Here is a 22,076-nt window from a genome sequence, read left to right as displayed (position 1 = left end):
TGACTTAAATATCAGTTACTTAAAGAACTTTGTAAACCGTTGTGTTCGTGAGTGGACGAAAGACCTTTTAAGGGATTTCAAATCACTGTAGCAGCGTTCAAAACACAGATTAAAATTTTCCTCCGTATGCCTCCTCTGTTAGTTTTACTTTCACACTTTATTCTCCAGCCAATATTTCCCCTTTTCTTCTGTTTTAACTTAAATTTATTTTTATAATTTATTTCACTTTACATCCTGATTGTAGCCTCATCTCTCATCTCCCAGTCTCATCCTCCCTCCCTTTTCACCCTGATTCCCCTCCCCTAGTCTTCAGAAAGGGGAAGCCCCTTTCCCTTACCATCACACCCCAGCCTATCAAGTCTCATCAGGACTGCCTGGATCCTCTTCCTGTGTGGCCTGTAAGGCTGCCGCCCTCCCACATCCCCCTCCACACACACTGCCAGGGACAGTGACCGAAGAGTAGGCAACAGATTCATTGGCTTTATTGCTCTCCTTGTGGAGCTCAGGGTCCGTCTATTCCCAACTCTTCCAGAAGACTCCCTGTGCTCTGCCCAAAGTTTGGCTGTGAGTCTCAGCATCTGCTTCAATCCCCTGCTGGGTGGAATATTTTAGAGTCCATCTACACAGCAGGCATCCATCTTTTCCTGCTCTTCAATCACTTCCAGGTTCTATTTGCCCTTCTGAGTGAGAATTAATTATACTCCACAGGCTTCTCCTTGTTATTTAGCACCTAGGGTCTGTGTATTATAGTATGGTCATCATGAATTATATGGTTAACATCTGCTTATAATGAGGATATACCATGCATGTGTGTCTTTCTGGTTCTGGGTTACCTCACTCAGAATGATCTTTTCTGTTTCCATGCTTTTGCCTGCACATTTCACAATTTCCTTATTTTTAATACCTGATTACTGTTCCATTGTGTAAATGTACCATGATTTCTGCATCCATTCTTCCCTTGAGGGATATCTAGGTAATTTCCAGATTCTGGCTATTACAAATAAAGCTGCTATGAACATAGTTGTGCAAATGTCCTTGTTGTATGGTGGAGCATCTTTTGGATATATGCCAAGAGTGTTACATCTGGGTCTTGAAGTAGCCTTATTCCCAACTTTCTGAGAAAGTGCCAAATTGATTTCCAAAGTATTCGTACAAGTTTGCACTCTTACAGCAATGGAAGACTGTTCCCCTTTCTGCACATCCCTCCCAGCATGTGCTGTCACCTGAGTATTTGATGTTAGCCATTCTGATAGGTGTAAGGTGAAATCTCAAAGTAAGTTTGATTTGCATTGCCCTAATAACTAAGGACTTTGAGCATTTTTGTGTTTTTCCACCATTTGATATTGACATTTAACTATTGAGAATTACATGTTTAGCTCTGTACCCTGTTTTAATTGGATTATTTTCAGTGTCGGTGTGTAAGTTCTTGAGTTCTTTATATATTCTGGATATTAGCCCTCTGTCAGATATAGGGTTGGTGAAGATCCTTTCCCAGTCTGTAGGCTGCTCTTTTGCTATTGATAGTGTCCTTTACTATACAGAAGCTTTTCAGTTTGATGAGGTCCCATTTATTGGCTGTTGAATTTAGAGCCTGTGCTGTTGGTGTTCTGTTCAGGAAGTTGTCTCCTGTGCCAATAAGTTCAAGGCTCTTCCCCACTTTTTCTTCTAACAGATTTAGTATGTCTCATTTTATGCTGAAGATTTTGATCCACTTGGACATTAGTTTTGTGCAGTGTGATAAATGTGGATATATTTGTATTTTTCAACATGATAGATATATAGTTAGACCAGCACAATTTGTTGAAGATGCCATCTTTTGTCTATTGTATTGTTTTGGCCTTTTTTTTTTTTTGTCAAAAATCAAGTGTCTGTAAGTGTGTGGCTTTATTTCTAGGTCTTTGATTCAATTTTATATTTCCAACAGTGTGCTAATAGTGTGATATTTTTACTACTGTTGCTCTATAATACTACTTGAGATCTGGGATGGAGATACCTACAGAAGTTCTTTTATTGTACAAGATTGTTTTAGCTTTTCAAAGTTATTTCATTCTGCCATATGAGGTTGAGAACTCTTCTTTCAAACTCTGTAAAGATTTGTGATGGCATTTTGATGGGATCCACATTGAATCTGTAGATTGTTTTAGGTAAGATGACCATTTTTACCAAGTTAATCCTGCCGACCTCAGGCATGGAAGATCCTTTCATCTTCGGGTATGTTCTTCAATTATTTTTTTCAGGGACTTGAATTTTTTTTTTTTTTTAATACAAGTCTTTCACCTTCTTTGTTACAGTTACACCAAGATACTTTATGTTATTTGTGGCTATTGTAAAGGATATTGTTTCCCTAATTTCTTTTTTAGCCTATTTATCTTTTGTATACAGGAGGGTTCCTGATTTATTGAGTTAATTTTATATCCAGCCACTTTGTTGAAGGTGTTTATCAGCTGAATAAGTTTCTCAGTGGAATTTCGGGTCACTTATGTATAGTATTATATCATCCATGAATTGTGATAATTTGAATTCTTTCTTTCCCCTTGATTTTTGTATCCCCTTGTTTTCCTTTACTTGTCTTATTGTTCTAGCTAGGACTTCAAGTACTGTGTTGAAGAGATATGGAGTGAGTGGGCAACCTCTCTCTGTCCCTAATTTCAGTGAAATTGTTTACGTTTCTCTCCATTGAATTTCATGTTTGCTATAGCTTCTATATATTGCCTTTACTATACTTACGTACGTGCTTTGTATCCCTGATCTCTTCTAGACATTTAACATGAAGGGGTGTTGGATTTTGTCAAAACCATTTTCAGCATCTAAGGAGATGAGCAAGTCTTTCTTTCTTTTTTAGTTTCCTTTTCTATCAGTTTGTTTATATTACATTGATGGATTTTTGTTCTTTTTTTCTTTTTCTTTCTTTAATTTTGTTAATTAGAGTTTATTCACTTTGTATCCCAGCTGTAGCTCCTTCCCTCATTAACTCCCAATCCCTCTCTTCCTCCATCTTCTCTTCCTATGCCCTTCCCCCAGTCCAGTGACAGGGAAGGTCCTCCTTCCCTTCAATCTAACAGTAGCCTATCAGGTCTCATCTGGATTTGTTGCATTGTGTTCCTCTGTGGCTTGGTAAGGCTGCCCCACCCCCTTTCAGGGGTAGGTGATCAAAGAGCCAGCCACTGAGTTAATGGCAGACAATTCCTGTTCCAGTTACTAGGGAAAACACTTGCAAATGAGCTGCCAGGCACTACATCTGTGCAGGGGTTCTAGGTTATCTCCATGAATGGTCCTTGGTTGGAGTATGAGTCTCAGAAAGTACCCCTGTTCCCAGATTTTTGGTTCTGTTGCTCTCCTTGTGGAGCTCCTATCCCCTCTAGGTCTTTCCATCTCCCCCTTTTTCATAAGATTCCCTGCACTCTGCCCAAAGTTTGGCTAATACTCTCATCTGCTTCGATACCCTGCTGGGTAGAATTTTTCAGAGGCCCACTGTGGTGGGCTCCTGTCTTGTTGCCTATTTTGTCTCTCTTCCAATGTTCATCCCATTTAAATTCTGAATGAGCATTGAGCATCTTACCCAGGGTCCTCTTTCTTGCTTCTTTAATATCCACTTATAAATGAGTATATACCATGTGTGTCTTTCTGCTCTGGAATACCTTTGTGGTACAATTGTGTAATGGAATACTGCTCAGCAATTAAACACAAGTGGATTAAACACAAATGAACATGAATGAAATTTGCAGGCAAATGGATGGAAATAGAAAAGATCATCCTGATTGAAGTTGGTGGATTTTCGTATATTAACCACCCCTACATGCCTGGAATTAAGCTTACTTGGTCATGGCGAATAATATTTTTGATGTGTTCTTGGATTATTTTTTGTAATTTTTGAGTATATTTACATCAATATTCATAAAGGAAATTGGTCTAAAATTTCTTTCTTTTTTGGGTATTTTGTGGTTGAGGTATCAAAGTGACTGTAGCCTTAGAATGAGTTTGGTAATTTTCCTTCTGTTTCTATTTGTGGAATAGTTTGAAGACTCTGTCTTTGAAGGGCTGTTACAATTCTGAACTGAAACCATCTGGCTCTGTTTTATTATTATTATTATTTGTAGACTTTAATGACTGTTTCTAAATCCTTAGGTGATATAGGACTATTTAATCCTTTACTGTCTAGACTCTGTTTAACTAATGGATGTGTTCTTGCACTTCAGAACTCAACTGCAGTCCTGATGAGACCTGATAGGCTAGCGTCAGATATTAAAGGAGGAGGACTTCCCTATCAGTGGACTAAGGGAAGGTACGGGAAGGAGTGTGGAACTGGGTGGAGATGAGGGAGGAGGCTTCAACTGGGATACTATGTTAATAAATTATAAAAAACAATATTTTTAATTAAGAAAAAAGAAAGAAAAGGGAGAAAGAGAGAGAGAGAGAAATGAAAAAAGTATCCAAGACGGTGGTACCAATCACACATGGTATGTGAACAGCAATTCAGCAGTGAGAGCAGATTGACAGACAGTCCATACTGTGGGCCCCAACCCCCCAACATTTGTGTTTCCCAGGTGAAAGGAGAGTCCAAGGGGAAACACTAGGTCCAACGTCAGGTCACCAACCTAACCTGGGTAAAGTTCTCAAGCTCCTTCCAGGCACTACATCAGCCCTAGGCCACCTGCCCAATCCAACCTTCTGTGAGTTGGGCACTGGCAGCTTGTGGCAACAGCATAAGGCCTTCTGATGCTCTATCCTTGGAAGCAACCCAGACACAGCTTCAAAGCTCCACCTGTCTCCCTAAGGGACCAGCAAGACCTCTGAGCTCTAAGAAAGCTACTCCCAGTAAGGAGAGTGTCTGAGCACAGTGTCTGCACTCACTAACCTCAAAGAAAGAAAGCTGGATCTAACAGCCAATGTCACAGTCAACCAGATGCCTAGAGGACAGCACAAAAAAAAAAAAAAAAAAAAATCGACAAAGGCCGGATCAATATGGCATCCATAGAACCCAGTTATCGCACAGAAAGCAACCCTGGATACCCTAACACACAAGGAAATACAATGAAATCTATGCTTATGAAAATGATATTGGAGAAAAGGAATAAAATCCCTAAAGATATACAAAAAGTACTGTCAAATAGTTTGAGGCTTTTAAAGGAAATAAATCCATAAAAAAAACTTAAAGGAAAGTTCAAAATAAAAATAGGTGAAGGAATTGCACAAATCATTTAGTAAAAGGCAGGAAAACACAAACAAGTTAAAGAAATCAACAAATGTTCAAGATCTGAAGTTGGAAATAGAAACAGTAAAGAAAACACAGACTGAAGAAATTCTGGAGAGGGAGAACTTAGGGAAGAAAACAGGAACTACAGAGGTAAATATTATCAACAGAATACAAGATACAGAGGAACAACTCTCAGGTGTAGAAGACACAATGTAAGAAATTGAAGCATTCACCAAAGAAAATGTTAAATAAAAACAAAATTCTGATACAAAACATCCAAGAAATGAAGTACACCATGAAAAAGATGAAACCTAAGAGCAATGGGAGTATAAGAAATAGATGATTCCTGGCTCCAAGGATCAGAAAATATTTTCAACAAGGTCATAGAAAAAATTTCCCCAATTTTAAGAGGTGCCTATAATTATACGAGATGACTACAGAACACCATATGGATTAGACCAGAAAAAAAAATTCTCCTACCACATAATAATCAGAACATTAAATGTACAGAACAAAGAAACATATTAAAAGCTTCAAAGAAAAAATACTCCTGATAGACTAATGTAAAACTCTAAGGGTGAACAGAAAACAATTTTAGGAAAGCAAACTCTATTAAGCTGAAACTTACTTAATTTGAATTGCATTCTTTCAGAGTTGCAATTTCATAATATAATTTAAAACCAATTTTTATAAGACTTTGTCCTTATATATGCTCTTTTATTTATGATACTTGGAGGTATAAAACTCTTTTTTGATTTTATGCATATACAGTAAACTATATTTTTTGAATGCTTTAAAACAGAAATAAACTTGTTCTATGTTCTCTAAAAGTTGAAGCAAACCAGTTAAGCTTGTTTGATATTATAATTCCATTTTCTGAAGTTGGAGAAAGTACTCCATGGCTGATATAGGAAATCTTGAAAATTTAAAACAACATAAATATAATTGTAAAAGAGAACTCCAGGGACTGAAGAGATGGATCAGTGGTTACGAGTATTTGATGTGCTTCCAAACAACGTGAGTCATTCACAGCAGCCACAGGAGACCACAACCTTCTATAACTCCTGTTTGACCTATGTGGCAGGACAAATGCTGGGAATCCATATCAAATATGCAGCAAAACACCTATCCACATAAAATAAAAACAAAGCTTGAGCGGGAGATATGGCTCAATGACTCAGAGAATACTGGATCTCCCCATGGAGAATGCAAGTTCAAATCCCAGCAACTATATGGAGACTAAGAACCAACCATCTGTAACGCCAGTTTCCAGGATACAACGTCCTATTCAGCCTTCCACAAATACTGCATACACAAAGTGAACACTCAGACATGCAGTCAAAACAACACATAAAATCTTTTTAAAAATGAATAAACCTTAAAATATAAGTGTTGACAGTATGACAACCAAATCTTTCAGATTTACTATGAACGGGAAGGAAAATCTCCAAATAAGACAATCAGGAAAGACAGAAGAAAAACTCAAAAATATGAATTCAAGGAAGAAGAAATGTTTTTTATTTATATAAATTTTATCATCAACAGACATAGAATATCTAAAATTCATTAATAATAATTGGATAAACGGTTGGATTGGGCATAGGTTTTCTCAAAAAACATTTTCCAACTCATCAAATTTTTTTTCTCTATCTTACTCTGAATAACCATTTGAGAAATATTAGTTCTCCTATCTTTTTTCTATTAAGAATATTACCTATGACATAACTTTTAATTCTACATTAACTGTGTATGCTGAACAATTATACAGTGTTTAGGTTTTAAACCCACATATTCCAACACATAAAATATATGGTCCTCTTTTTTCTAATAAACCCCAACAATTTAATGTTATGTTTATTTGCTGTGCTATAAGCCCCTCAAAATATCTTTCTATCTCCGTAGGTTGCACAATGTACTCATTACACCATATTGTATTAATTTAAGATGCTTGCTTTATTTCTGGTTGTTCACCTTGTGCATGATTCTCAGCATTGTTGTCTGTAAACATTGTATGTGGCTGACTGTATTTCCCTTTCCTTAATGGATACAATTATCAACCGCTGCCTTTTCAAACTTTTACAAAATATGGATGGATAATATTTTCTGAAAGGTTTTGATAGAATTAAAGCAAATGGTAGGAACAGGATGTGGTATATTGGCATACGCCCACACCCATGTGTATGTCTGTGTGTGTTTTTAATACACTGTAACTTGCTTGAGATACACCACTAGAAACAGTAGATCTTAAAATTAATGAATATATATCACTATGCCCTACAGTAATCACTAACAAGGATATAATCTAAAGTTTTTTTCCTGTGACTCATCAACATGGAAATTGCCTAGGCTTACACAGGAGTGTTTATATTATACAATACCCTGCAATGAGAAAGAACTTGAACTAAGACAGATTGAGATGATCATATGACTTTTAAAGCAGCTTTCTCAAGCTTAGTTTCCACAAGTAATTTTTCAAAGAAAAATAGCAAATAACTTGTCATTTTCTTTGAAGATTGTAAGAGAAATGATGACTTGTTTATAAAATATTTTATATATTTTACACCTAGAATAACTCCTGACTCATAACTGGTATCTGATGAATATTTCATAAGCACAGGAAAATAAATACAGAAAGAAACTGACAATAAAAGGGTTTGAATGTGAATATTTGACTTAAGGCAGTGATTGTTGTGATGTAAAATCATTTAAATATTTTGTTCAGAAAAGATTGTATGTTACCTGTGAATAAAGCATGTATTTCTTCAGGAATATGCAAATGGGCTGCAAATTTCAATTTATTACATGGACAGTGATCAAAAGCATACATGGAGCTGTACACTACTTGCTAGTGAAATTTACCTTCACAGAACTGAAATTAATCATTTAGGTTTAAGACAAAGTATACCTAAAATGATGGTTATGTTGTTTAGGCATCTGACTTTTTCCACTAACCATTGAGTATTCCTGTGAATTTACTACCATTTCATTTTCTTCAACTCATGTGGGTGTTCTGAGGACCCATGGATGTTAGAAAGCTTCTACATTAGTAGGTTTCCATATGTTCTTTTCTATTTTTAAATTCTTTTTTGGTTCGTTTTTTCTTTAATTCTTTATTAATTACACTTTATTCATTCTGTATCCCCCCTGTGGTTCCCTCACTCCTCCCTTCCCAATCCCTCCCTTCCTCCACCCTCTGCATGTATGCCCCTCCCCAAGTCCACAGATAGGGGAGGTCTTCTTTTCCTTCCTTTTGATCCTAGTCAATTAGGTCTCATCAGGAGTGGCTGCACTGTCTTCTTCTGTGGCCTGGTAATGCTGCTTCCCCCTCAGAGGGAGGTGATGAAAGAGCAGGCCAATCTGTTCATGTCAGAGACAGACCCTGTTCCTATAACAATGGAACCCACTTGGTTACTGAACTGCCATGGGCTACATCTGTGCAGGGGTCTTAGGTTATCTCCATTCATAGTCCTTAGTTGGAGTATCAGTCTCAGGAAAGACCCCTGTGCTCAGATTTTTTGGTTCTGTTGCTCTCCTTGTGGAGTTCCTGTCCTCTCCAGATCTTACTGTTTCCCACATCTTTCCTAAGATTCCCTGCACTCTGCCCAAAGGTTGCCCATAAGTCTCAGCATCTGCTTTGATAGTCTGCAGGGCAGAGCCTTTCAGAGGTCCTCTGTGTCAGGCTGCTGACTTGTTCCCTCTTTAAATTCATTTTTATTAATTACAATTTATTCACTTTGTATCCCAACTGTACCCCCCTCCATAGTCTGCTTCTAATCCCACCATTCCTCCTTCTTCTCTCTTGCCCCTCCCCAAGTCCACTGATAGTGAAGGTCCTCCTCCCCTTCCATCTGAACCTAGTCTATCAGGTCTCACCAGGACTGGCTGCATTGCCCTCCTCTGTGGCCTAGTAAGGCTGTTTCCTTTCAGGGGGAGGTGATCAGAGACCCAGCCACTGAGTTCATGTCAAAGACAGTCCCTGTTCACATTACAAAGGAAACCACTTGGATATTGAGCTGTCATGAGCTATATCTGTGCAGAGGTTCTAGGGTATCTCCGTCAATGGTCCTTGGTTGGCGTATGAGTCTCAGAAAAAAACCCTGGGCCCAGATTTTTGGTTCTGTTGCTCTCCTTCTGGAGCTCCTGTCCCCTCCAGGTCTTTCATCTCCCCCTATATTCATAAGATTCCCTGTACTCTGCCCAAAGTTTGGCTGTCAGTCTCAGCATCTGCTTTTATACTCTGCTGGGTAGAATCTTTCAGAGGCCCTCTATGGTAGGCTTTTGTCTTGTTCCCTGTTTTCTCCCTCTTCCTATGTCCGTCCCTTTTCCCTTTATAAATGAGGATTGATCATCTTACTCAGGGTCCTCCTTCTTGTTTAGTTTCTTTAGTGTACAGATTTTAGTACATTTATCCTATATTATATGCCTAATATCCACTTATACGTGAGTATATACCATGTGTGTCTTTCTGCTTCTGGGATTCATCATTCAGGATAATCGTTTTTAGTTCACACCATTTGCCTGAAAATTTTATGAATTTCTTGTTTTTAATTGCTGAGTAGTATTCCATTTTGTAAATGTATCTCAAATTCTGTAACTATTCCTCAGTTGAGGAACATCTGGGTAGTTTCCAGATTCTGGCATTATGAATAAAGCTGCTATGAACATGGTTAAGCAAATGTCCTTGTTGTGTACTTGAGCATATTTTGGATATATGCCTAAGAGTGGTATAGCTGGATCCTGAGGTAGCATTATTCATAATTCTTTTGCAAATGAACTTAGTGTTAGTTAAGACTCTCTGTACTGCTTCGTCTCCCTTACAGCACTATCCACCTATCCACTTCATAATTTTTGCACCCCCTCCACCATGTAGATGATCTATATTCTATTCCTTTTCTCCTTTGAAATCTACCCTGTGTCTTTTTAGTCCTTGATTACATGTATATTGCTACTACAGTTAGATACCAACTATTTAAAGATTCAAATCTAAGACCAACATCTGAAAGAGAACATACTGTGTTTGTATTTCTGTGTCTCAGTTACCCATGTCTGACTGTTTCCAGCTCAATATCTTTCCCTACCAATTTTATAATGCACTTTTTCTTTACAGGTGAATAAATTCCCTTTTTGTGTATATTTTCATTATTAATTAACTAATTTATGGGCATGTAGGCTAATTCAATTTTCTTGCCATAGTGAATAGAGCATAAATGAACATGGATAAACAAATATCTATGTATAAACAGGAGTAGATCTATTTCCACCGTTTTGAGTGGTTTTTTCAGTTTATTTATTTTAAATAAGCTCTCCTCCCCCCCCATACCAACCTTCCCCAGCACATTAAGTCGTATGAGGACTGAGCATATCCTCATCCCCTGAGGCCAGGCAAGACATCCCTACCAGGAGGAAGTGATCCAAAATCAGGTAATAGACTCTATGTTAGAAACAGCTTTCCAGACGCCCCATATGAGCACCATTCAGTCCGTGGGCCATGTGTGCAGGGGTCCTTGGTCCAGACCATGCACATGCCTTAGTTGATGTCTCAGTCTCTGTAAGCCCCCATGTGACTGGGTTAGTGGTGTCTTTTGGCATTCTTGTGAGGTCCTTGTACCATTCAGATCCTTCCATCTTTTCCCCAACATTTCTACAGGATTCCTGGGGCACAAACCCATCTTGGCTGCCAGTCCCAGCATCTGTCTAGATTCTCTGCTGGCTGGAGCCTCCCAGATATCAGTCAAGTTAAGCTCCTGTTTGCAAGCACAGCAGAGCATCATTAATAGTGTCAGGGACTGGCTCTCTACCGTGGGGTGGATCTCAGGTTGGTCCAATTATTGGAAGGACCCTCCCTCAATCTCTGTTTTCTCTTTATCCCAGAGCAATAGTAATAAAAACAGCCTGGTACTGGCATAGAAACATACAGGTTGATAAATGGAAGCAAATTGACGACCCAGAAAGAAACCCACACTCTTATGGGCACTTGAATTTTTACAAAGAACCAAAAAAACAAAAAAAAATGGAAAAAAGAAAACATAATCTTAAACAAATTGTGTTGGTCCAACTGGATATTTGCATGTTAAAAAAATGCAAATAGACCCTTATTTATCATCCTGCACAAAACTCAAGTCCAAGTAGATCAAAGATCTTAAAGTAAAACAAGAGACTCTAAATCTCTTAGAAGACAAAGTGAAGAGCCTTAAACTCATTGGCATAGGATACAACTTTCTGAACAGGACACCAAGAGCAAGAATAAACAATTAATAAATAAACAATTAATAAATTGAACCTCAGGAAAATGAGAAGTTCCTGTAATTCAAGGACCCGTCAGTTGAACAAACAGCAGATTGGAAATAATATTCACCAACCCTACATCAGACAGAAAGCTAATATACAAATGTGCAAAGAACTTAAGATCCAACAACAAATCAAATAATCCAATCTAAAATGGGCTACAGAGAATTCATAACAGAGGAATCTCGAGAGGCTTAGAAGCACTTGAGTAATCTTTTAATTTTGAGATATTTATTAAATATCTAAGTACAAATGCCTGGGAGAATGTTGCCAGGGGAAATGAATGGTTAATGGCAGAGGGAAACATTTAAACTTAAGATCTACAAAGTTTATTTTCTGGTGGAAACACTAAAAGCATTATTAATACATTATATCCTTTCCTTAATACTGAAAATGAGTGTTTAAAAATTTAGAAGAAACTATGTAGTAAGAATGGATAGTCTCTGAGTAGAATTATCTTACTTTATCTCATGGCAGAAGCAGGTAGATAAAGAACCAGATGCTAAATATGCATAATTATGAAAAATAATTAGAATTTTGGCACATTTAATTTGAATACAAGTTTGTAAAAATTAGATAGCTGACATGCACAGAATGTACAATGATAACAAAATTAAACCCCCCACACACCAGTTCTTTTTCTCAGGAATTCCTTAAGGCCTCAGTATTACCAAAGAAATAGGTCTGGTCAGGACATTTTATGTATGTAGCTTGAAGAACTGAGAGTTTAAAAAGTTACTGAGAGAATGTGAAGGAGGACGAGAACAGGGGATATGGGGAATCTTTTGTACTGAGAGCTTTCTATTATAATGGAAATCGTAGAAAAAAGTGAAAGAGAAAAAATAGGGAAAAGAGGGTGAGGAGAGAATAAAGGAGAGAAAAAAAGAAAAAGAGAGCAAGGTCATTGGCATATTTATGATGTGAGATAAGTTCACATTCTAAGCCATTCTAAAGGTGATCAACTGGTAATACATGATGTCAGTGGTAAAACAAACTTGACTATAGAATCTCTTGAACTATTCTTAATCATATATTTAATTCATTTCAGTCATACTTAGAAATGCTGTTAGCGTAACAGGTATACCTTTTGTAGAGATAAATATTACTGAGTTCATTCTCTTCAATTTTTCAGTATCTAATATTTGGTGTGGGATGAATATTCATCATATTCACCCTGCAAAAGCATGTTGCTTCCTCACCCTGTGGTCAGTTCTGTGTTATAACTGAAAGTGTCCAGTATTTTACCACCCCTTGAGAACGAGAATCTCAGTCCCAGAGTTGACTGTGGGCTGAATCTTGCTAAAATTGAAGGGAATGAATCCAGAAACACAGCTGAATTCAGGACTGTCAGCAGATAAAGCCAGAGCATGTGCAAAACAGAGTTAAAATGGCTAAGTTTAACCTCTAGAAAACTCAATCTCCATACCTATGGGATATTAAATATTTTTTGTAAAGGTATGATAAGTTTAGGGTGATTTGTTGCATAGTAATAATATAAATTATATCAGAAATGTATACTCAAATAGTTAAGATGAATATAGTAAATATTTTATTACAAAAAATTGGGAAGTTCAAACAAAACTAGGATTTCATCAGATTAATAGAAAACCTGAAAACAAAGAAGATTAAGATGCAACTATTTTGCTCATTTCATTTCATTTTTAGCACATTTCATTTTTTATATCATCAAGACTTTTTGAGCTCTCAAAGCAAATAAATATTTAAATATCTTCCATACTATTGATACAAAAATGGAGATGAAAGCAATCTTAATTCATTTTCAGAGAGGCAAAATAAAACAGATTTTTTTTTTTGTGTGGATATGTTTATTGTCTGTGTATAAGAGAGGTTATAGATAAGGACTCTATTTACCTCTCTGTTTCTCTTATATATCTACCTCAATGTTTTAATAACATTAAAAATGTTAGCATTCATTTTATTTATCAACTTAAGAAAAATCTATTCTATTTCCTTAAGAGATATAGCTCTATTTAATTTATGTACCTGATCTTTTTTATTTTATTTTTATTTTATTTTATTATTAGTTACATTTTATTAACTCTGTATCCCAGCTGTATCCCACTCCCTCATTCCCTCCCAATCCCACATTCCCTCCCTCATCTCCTCCCTGCCCCTTTCCAAGTCCACTGATTGGGGAGGACCTCCTTCCCTTTCATTTGACCCTGTACCTGATCTTAATTCAGCTTTGGTAAGTGGAATCTATCAAGAAAATTTTTCATTTCAATTACATTTTCAAATTCTGTGGCATATGGGCTTTTGTAGTAAGACCTAATGATTGTTTGGATTTCCTCAGTGTCTGTAGTTATGTCCCCCATTTCATTTCTGATTTTGTTGATTTGGATAGTTTCTCTCTGCCTTTTAGTTAGTTTGGCTAAGGGTTTGTCTATCTTGTTGCTTTTCTCAAAGAACTAGCTCTTGGTTTCTTTGATTGTTTGAATTATTTTCTTTGTTTCTAATTTACTGAATTTAGCTTGAGTTTGATTATTTCCAGCTGTCTACTCGTCTACTCCTCTTGGATGTGTCTTCTTCTTCTTCTTCTTCTTCTTCTTCTTCTTCTTCTTCTTCTTCTTCTTCTTCTTCTTCTTCTTCTTCTTCTTCTTCTTCTTTTCTTCCAAGCATTTTCAGGTGTTCCATTAAGTTGCTTGTATGACATGTCTCAAATTTCTCTCTAAAGGCACGTAGGACTTTGATCTTTCCTTTTAACTCTGCTTTCATTGTGTCCCATAAGTTTAGTCAAGTTGAGCCTTCATTTTCATTGAATTTTAGGAAGTCTCTAATTTCTTTCTTTCTTCCTGGACCCAGCTCTCATTTTGTTAGAGAATTATTTAGTTTCCAAGCAAGAGTGGGCTTTTTGTTATTTCTGGTTTTCGTTGAGGTGCAGTTTTAGACCATGATGATCTGGTTGTGTTTATTCTGAATTGTCCCCAAATAATTTAGAAATTATTTGTCATTCTGCATAGATTCAAAACAATTTTTCTTAATCATTGTATGTATTTCGTGTTTTTAGATGTAAGCATTCAGCCAACGCTGTGCCGCATGCCAGCTAGGGAGTGTAGGGTGGCTTCCCGACATCCCGAGCTTTTTGTCTGTTTTATAATATATTTTAGTCTTTTTTGTCTATGAGATCTGACAGTGAGGCTCACGCCATCACCGTGATATATTTCTTCGTTTGTTGTCTAAGCCAACCACTTCATAGTGAAGCAGCCATTTCATTGTGTTCTTTAGTGAATCTGCTGAAATATTTTTGCAGTTTTGTGGAAAAATGAAAATTTAATAGTTTTGTTAGAAATTTCATTTTTCATGATTTTCTCTATTAAGTTATTATTATTCTATTTGTCTTTGTCTATCTATATATATCCACGTACATGTATGAATATTTTATATGTATATTTACTGCATTTTCCTTTTTTAAAAATAAATCAGTGTGTTTGTGAGGGTGTAGGGGGTTGGCCTGTGCTTGTTGTGTACATAGACAAGCCATGGAGCACATAAATTACAAGAATCTTTCCTGCCAGTATTGGAGTCCCAAGAGCATAATACTTAGGTCATAAGGTATTGAGAAAGACACACTTCCCTTTTTTTAGTGTTTGGATGATATGAAATTTTAAAAGCTGTTTTTGTTGTTGTTGTTGTTGTATGTAGATCCTAAATGTTCTTGAGGATTAATAGGAAAATATGTTTCATTAAAGACTACCACAGACTTTCTAGGTTTTTACTTAATTAGATGACATTCTTGCAAAATTGATATTAACCGATAATAAACATGCCAAGCATAGAAGGTAATAAAGAAAAGCACTAATCTTCGCAATCACTGGGATTGGGATAGCTGAGTGGTGGGATAGGCCTGTTACTACACCACATGAGAAAGGAGTCCTCAAGACTTCCAGATCATCTTTAGCTGCGCAGTGAATTTGATAAGTGGGCTCTGTAGAAACATCAAAATAAAACAAATGAATTCTAAAATCTCTGAGTTATAATACGGAAAAGGAGAAGACAAAAAGAAGGATGCAATGATGGAGGCCTCAGTGTTTTGTGGAGTGAAGTGCAATTTTTTATTCTCCGTAATTTCTATTTGTCTTTCCAAAAACTCTAAAAGCTGTTCAGCAGGAGCATGTCTCCACATTCCAATCACTGCAAGTGAGATGAGGAGAACTGAAAAAGGGGTGGAGGTTGATCAAGTCAGTAAACCTTGTCCCATAATCAGGAGGAAGGATGCTATTAGTGAATAACAGATCCTCTGACCAGTGATTCCTCCTTTCTAGCCAAAACTTTCCAGAAAACATAGCAAGTTAGAGAAAAAAAAGGAAGGTTCTTATGGGCTCTATCTACATGTTTCTTTAAAATGGATAGTTTCCTGGAATTGATTACATTTCATATTCGAAAATATATTTTTAATTTTTCTCTATCATGAAATGATTATTTTACAAATGCTTCTCAAAACACGTCTCTCTATTTTACATATACTTTCCTATTTCTGCACCTTGAGAGTGCATTATCATTATTTTTCTTATTTATACTTAGGATAATCTGGTTAACACGATTGAATTCTATCAATTGTCAGGACTCAATCAACAAGAAAGTTTCAGCAACTCGGTTCAGGGTTAAAACTGTGACTCTTTTTTAGCATCACTTTCACAAATGAAGAACTGCTAAAGGCAAGAAGAGAAGGCAGAAACGATCAGTTTCAGTATGAAACTAAATATTTTTACCTATAGGAAGCCACCCTATTTCTTGCTTGAGGGAATTGAACACATTGTAATATAATGTAATCTGTAGCAGCATAATGGCGCAGAGCTGTCTATGAATACAATGTGCCAATTTTGACATTGACAAACTGCACAAGAGTTGACGGAATATAAATGGGACCAACAAACCTTCCATTCACACTGACATTTAGGTTCCTTGGAATTCAAAGAACTAAATTCATTTTCATACTACCAATTTTGAGAGATTTTTAAACTTCTTAAAAAGAAGTTGAAAGCACTGACTTTTGAATATCACAGCACAAACTGCAATATTTGCGGTAATACTAATAATTATCTGAGGAAGGTGACTTGTAAACTGATCATATAAAAGTACAGCACATCTGTTATTCCAACAAGTGAAAACATTTATCCATCAGCATTACGAATTCCTGTTTCTCTGTGCCATGAGGACTGTTCCTCTGCTCTCTAATATCTGAATCCTGGGTGATAGCCTACATCCTTACTTGGTGCATTATGGAATTATTAATGATTTGTTTGTCTGTTTATTTCAAAATGTGTTTCGTTTACTTTGTTGATTCTTTGAGAATTTAAACAGTGCATTTTAAACATATTTACTTCCCTTAATTTCTTTGTACCCACTGAACTCTTTTATCCCTTGTCACCTGAATTGGAGGATACTTCATTTGTTATTCCTTTTTGGCTTTTTTAAGATATTTTTCACTTAAAGTAGACATTTTTAATATTCTCATGAGATTTTTTTATTACTAAAAACTAAAACCTTTTCCATACAAATTTACTGCTACATTTAAATAATTCTTTTAGGAAGCTCATAACTTTATTCAAAATTAATGCTTTGAAAATATAGAAAACTCAAAGCCTTCCCTAACCTGGATAATTATTCACAGCTGTTTACCACATCAGGAAAAAATTTAAGATTATACAGTGGACTCTGTTTTATGTTGTCAAACGTTGAGCTTGAGACTTGCCATTGATGATGGTTGATACACCCAGTGTTGGGACATTTCACTGGAGAAAACTGACTTTCCTCTTGCATAAGGCATCAATTTCAAATAGCTGCTTAGCTACAAGCGGGATGTTCTGCCTATTTCATTTTCTCCATGTTGGGGTTTTATCTGGCTTTAGCTTGGGCAGATCTTGTTCATGTTGTCAGAATCTAATAGTTAAAATGTCTATCAGACTATCTTTTCTAAAAGAAACTGTTTCCTTAGATCATCCATCCATGCCTCACTCTTATAATCTTTCACATAGATTCCGTATAATCATAATCTAGTAAAAAATATATCATTATAAATTCACTAAAATATAAAAAATGGTATATATTATGTGAATAGTGACAGAAATGAGTGTTTTTGATACCTAAGAATGGGCCATTCACCAGAAAGGAGATTCTAGATCTACAGAAATATAAATGAAGCTTTTTCAGAAGAAAAGTTGAAACTCTGTGAAGATGTCAGTTTTTCATAATTAAATTTATGGCTTCAATACTCATAAGATCAATATTTCTACAAACCTGTTTTTGAAGTTGTCAAGAAAGCTTTCAAAGGTTGTCACGAAGCAAATCACTTTAAGAACAACCAGTTCTGAGGTGGAATTGGCAGAAACAAGCTCTACTGTGTACTTCAAGCCTGAAAGTATTATTTTGGAGTTATAAAATACAAAACAAATGTATTAGCGAAAGATAATTGAGAAACTGGCTATAATTTAATAAAATGGATATGTTAATTGATTGAGAAATAGGGAAATGTACACGCTGAGAAGAAAACAACCAGCGCTGGTCAAGCAGGATGGCTGAATTTAGAAGAACGCAAACAGAACATCTGTCATCTGCTCAAGACTAACGTGCACATGGATCAAGGACCTCAAGACAAGAGTGGATACCCTGAATCTGAAAGAAGAGAAAGTGGGAAACAGGCTTAAATTTATTAGAAAAAAAAGATTTTAATCAGAACCCTAACAGAACAGACAGTAAGACCAACAAATAAATTGTCTCATGAATCTAAGAAGCTTCTTACAGTTCAAGACACTGTTTTATGAGGAAAGAGGCAAACTACATATGAAAAAAAAATATTTATATGAAAGAAAGCCAGGAGCTATAATATACAAAGGACTAGATCAAAGCTAGCCATTAAGACTAAAATAACCCAATTCAAAATGCAGTATATATGGAGACTGAGCTGCTTATGGGCAACACCTGTGCAGGGGTCTAGGTCCTCTCCATGCATGGTCCTTGGTTGGAGTGGCAGTCTCTGTAAGACCTCTGGGCTCAGATATTTTGGGTTCTATTGGTCTCCTTGTGTAGCTCCTGTCTCCTCCAGGTCTTTCTATTTCCCCCTTCTATAAGATTTCCTGCACTCTGCTCAAAGTTTGGCTATGAGTCTCAGCATCAGCTTTGATACGCTGATGGGTAGATTCTTTCAGAGGCCCGCTGTGGTTGGCTCCTGTCCTGTTCCCTCTCTTCTCCTGCTTCTAATGTCTATCCTCTTTGCCCTTCTGAATAAGGATTAAACATCTTCCCTAGAGTCCTCTTTGTTATTTACCTTCTTTAGGACTAATGGTTTTAGTAAGTTTATCCTATATTATATGGCTTATATCCACTTATAAGTGAGTATATACAGTGTGTGTCTTTCTGCTTCTGGGATACCTCACTCAGGATGATCTTTTCTAGTCCCCACCATTTGCCTGCAAATTTCATGATTTCCTTGTTTTTAGTTGCTGAGTAGTATTCCATTGTGTAAATGTACCACAATTTCTGTATCCATTCTTCATTAGAGGGACATCTGGGGTGTTTCCAGATTCTGGCTATTACAAATAAAGCTGTTATGAACATAGCCGAACAAATGTCCTTGTTGTATGGTTGAGCATCTTTCAGATATATACTCAGGAGTGGTATAGCTGTATCTTGAGGTAGCACTATTCTTAATTTTCTGAGAAAGCACCAGATTGATTTCAACATGGTTGTACAGGTTTACATTCCCACAAGTAATGGAGGAGGGTTCCCTTTTCTCCACATCCTCTTCAGCATGTGCTATCATTTGAGGCCAAGAACTTTAGACTAGACAGGTAATAGGCCTTAAGGGAAAACGTTTTACTGTCATTTTCCTGAATGAAGATGACATTAAAATGATTCCTAGAGACAATTTGGTATATGCACTGATCATCACATTGCTCATCAAAGAAGCTTTTTTTTTTTTTCTTGAGATAAATGATAATTAATATAGAAACCCACAGGCAGAAAACATACCAAGACTGAAAGACATTGGGTCATTCATACTGAAATAGTATTTCTCTATCACATCCATTCATTCATTGTTCTGGGATTTATAAGGAAGAAGATGTGGAAAGATTTTAAGAGCACGAGTTGATGGATGAGCCACGAAAATTTTATTTTCCCATGGTATAGCAGATGTACATATGAGGTCACTGACCCTTTGACAGCATACATAAACCTGCACACAAGCAAGCCACACAAAATTAAGCATGGTGAAAAGGAACGAGTCAGGAACCTGTAGCCAAGAAGTTGTTACATTTCACAGCTGTGGGGAGAGAGAAGGTCAGTCTTCTCCAATGGAATGACATTTTACAAATAACACTTCACTGAGTGAAGTTTAGTAATATTTGGCCAGTAAAAAACAGACTCCATGGTTTACTATTCTTGTAATTTTTTTTGTCTTTTTTATATATAAGAGAAGAGTGTAAAGTTGAATGTAGGAGTTTAGGAGTTGAGGGAGATTCTAAGATGAGGTAGAAGAAATAAGGTATATGATCAAATATATTGTATGATACACTAAAAATAAAAACATACAGAATTAAGAAGAAAAAAGCTAAAATAAATATATAACTGAAAATGATAGATTAATGGATCCCTAGATGTTTTATTAGAATCGTGTTTCTATATATAGAAATAAATATTCATAACACTAAAATTTCTAAGTTCTAGATATCTATTTTGGGCCCATTAAACTCATCAGAAATAGTATGTCCAAGTTCATGAACTCTTTTCACCACTCGACTATTTCTCTGATGTTCCCTAGCAGAGGTAAAATCACCACAATCCTTCAAGCTGTCAAAGCCTAAAAATATTTTTGATGTTTGACAAACATAGTTTATGTCTGTTGATATGACATTTTCTTTTCAAAATATTCTTTATATATCCACCAATGAAAATTGTACCTAAGTAATAAGACTGAAAATATGAGATGGTCAAATATTTGTGATTGACAACAAAGGTAATCTGTGCTGATTCTGCTTAAAGTTTTGTGTACAACAATGTCAGCTGCATATCACATAACAGATTTAAAACTGTCTTCTGTAGTTGATTGAATTACTAAGATATTTTCTAGGGCAATTTCACCTCATAATTTTAGAGTTGATAGTATCTTGCTGTTCTGGTCTCCTTCGAATAATTTCCTTCAAAATATCTGACTGCATTCAACTGAGTTCATGTGTGAAGAAATGTAGTTAACACAAAGGTCCACTGTCTGTTATGAAAAGCTTGACATATGTATATTATTTCCTTCAATACAATTAGAGCATAAAGATGTTTTAACATAAACTACCACTGTTTCTCTGGGTTATAAGCACTAGTTTTGAGAGAAAATCTTACTTTTAAAAAAGTAAAAAATAAAACATGTTTTTTTCTTTTTAATTGAAAAATACATTTTTCTCTCACACAATGGATCCCAACCACACTGTCCTCTCCCACTTCTCCTCCTAGCTCCCTTCAAGTTTCCTTTTCCCAGATCTGCTCTCCCTCCATTTTCTCTTCAGAAAAGAGCAGCCAAACAGGACAAAACAGGATAAAATGAAACAAAGGAAAGCCCTGATATGGAGGCTAACAAAGCATAGGAATAAGAAGAAAAGCGTCTCAAAAGCAGCCAAAAGAGTCAGAAATAAACTTGCTCCCAAGAGTACCATGAAAAACGTCTAACGGTCCTAACATTATGCACACGGGACCTGGGATGGACCCATGTAGGTCACGAGCTACCATGTCAGTTTCTGCGAGCCCTGCTTGGTTCATTTGGTAGGCCATGTTCATCTGTTGTCCTCCATCCTGTCTGACTCTTACAGTTTTTCCTAACCCTCATCTGGGGTTTCCTGAGCTCTGAGGGGAGGGACTCCATGGAGACCTCCAACATGTGCTATCTCTTAGCAGAATGTCTGAATGTGGGTCTCTGTATAAGCCCTGATCAGCTGCCAAAATAACCCTATTTGTTGATGACTGGACCTTCAAATGATCCTTGAGTATAGTATACCAAAATAGCATTAAAAATCGTTTCACTTAGTTTTTTTGTTTGTTTGTTTGTTTCTTCCTAGTAGTGTTGATTCTACCCTGGGTCTCTGGGCTGTCCATTCAGTGTCCGTTTCAAGGTAAACCAAACTTCGGCTGGCCATGCTCCCAAGCCCTTCACTGCCATTGCTCCAGTACAGAGTGTAGGAAGGACATATTACAGGTGGGAAGCTTTGTGGCTGGGTTAGTGCCCAGATTTCTTGTTCTGTACCCTACAGAATACCTTCTTGAACCAAAGAGACTAGAACCAAAGGGAGAAGGCTCCAATTCTACACCAGCTCAAACTCTCTGTGTTCAGTGAGCTGTGTGGAAGTTGTCCTCAGCAATGGAGCCCTGCTCTGTTTTCAGCAGGCGATCCCCTATCCTATCATCAGCCTGGGTTGTTTAAGGATCTCCATGAGACCTCTTTAGTCAGTAAAATAATCCCACCCCTACCCTGGCCTGGCAACAATGGCCCGTTCATACTCTATATCCTCCATTACCAGAAATCCTGACTGGAGTCAACCCATAGATTTCAGGAAGTTGCCACTTCACTAGCTTTGCACACTGACAGCCAAATACC

The sequence above is a fragment of the Meriones unguiculatus genome, chromosome 12, assembly GCF_030254825.1.
Source record: "Meriones unguiculatus strain TT.TT164.6M chromosome 12, Bangor_MerUng_6.1, whole genome shotgun sequence".
NCBI classification, from domain to species: domain Eukaryota; kingdom Metazoa; phylum Chordata; class Mammalia; order Rodentia; family Muridae; genus Meriones; species Meriones unguiculatus.
The sequence above is the reverse complement of the archived record's forward strand: the minus strand, read 5'-3'. Positions refer to the sequence as shown.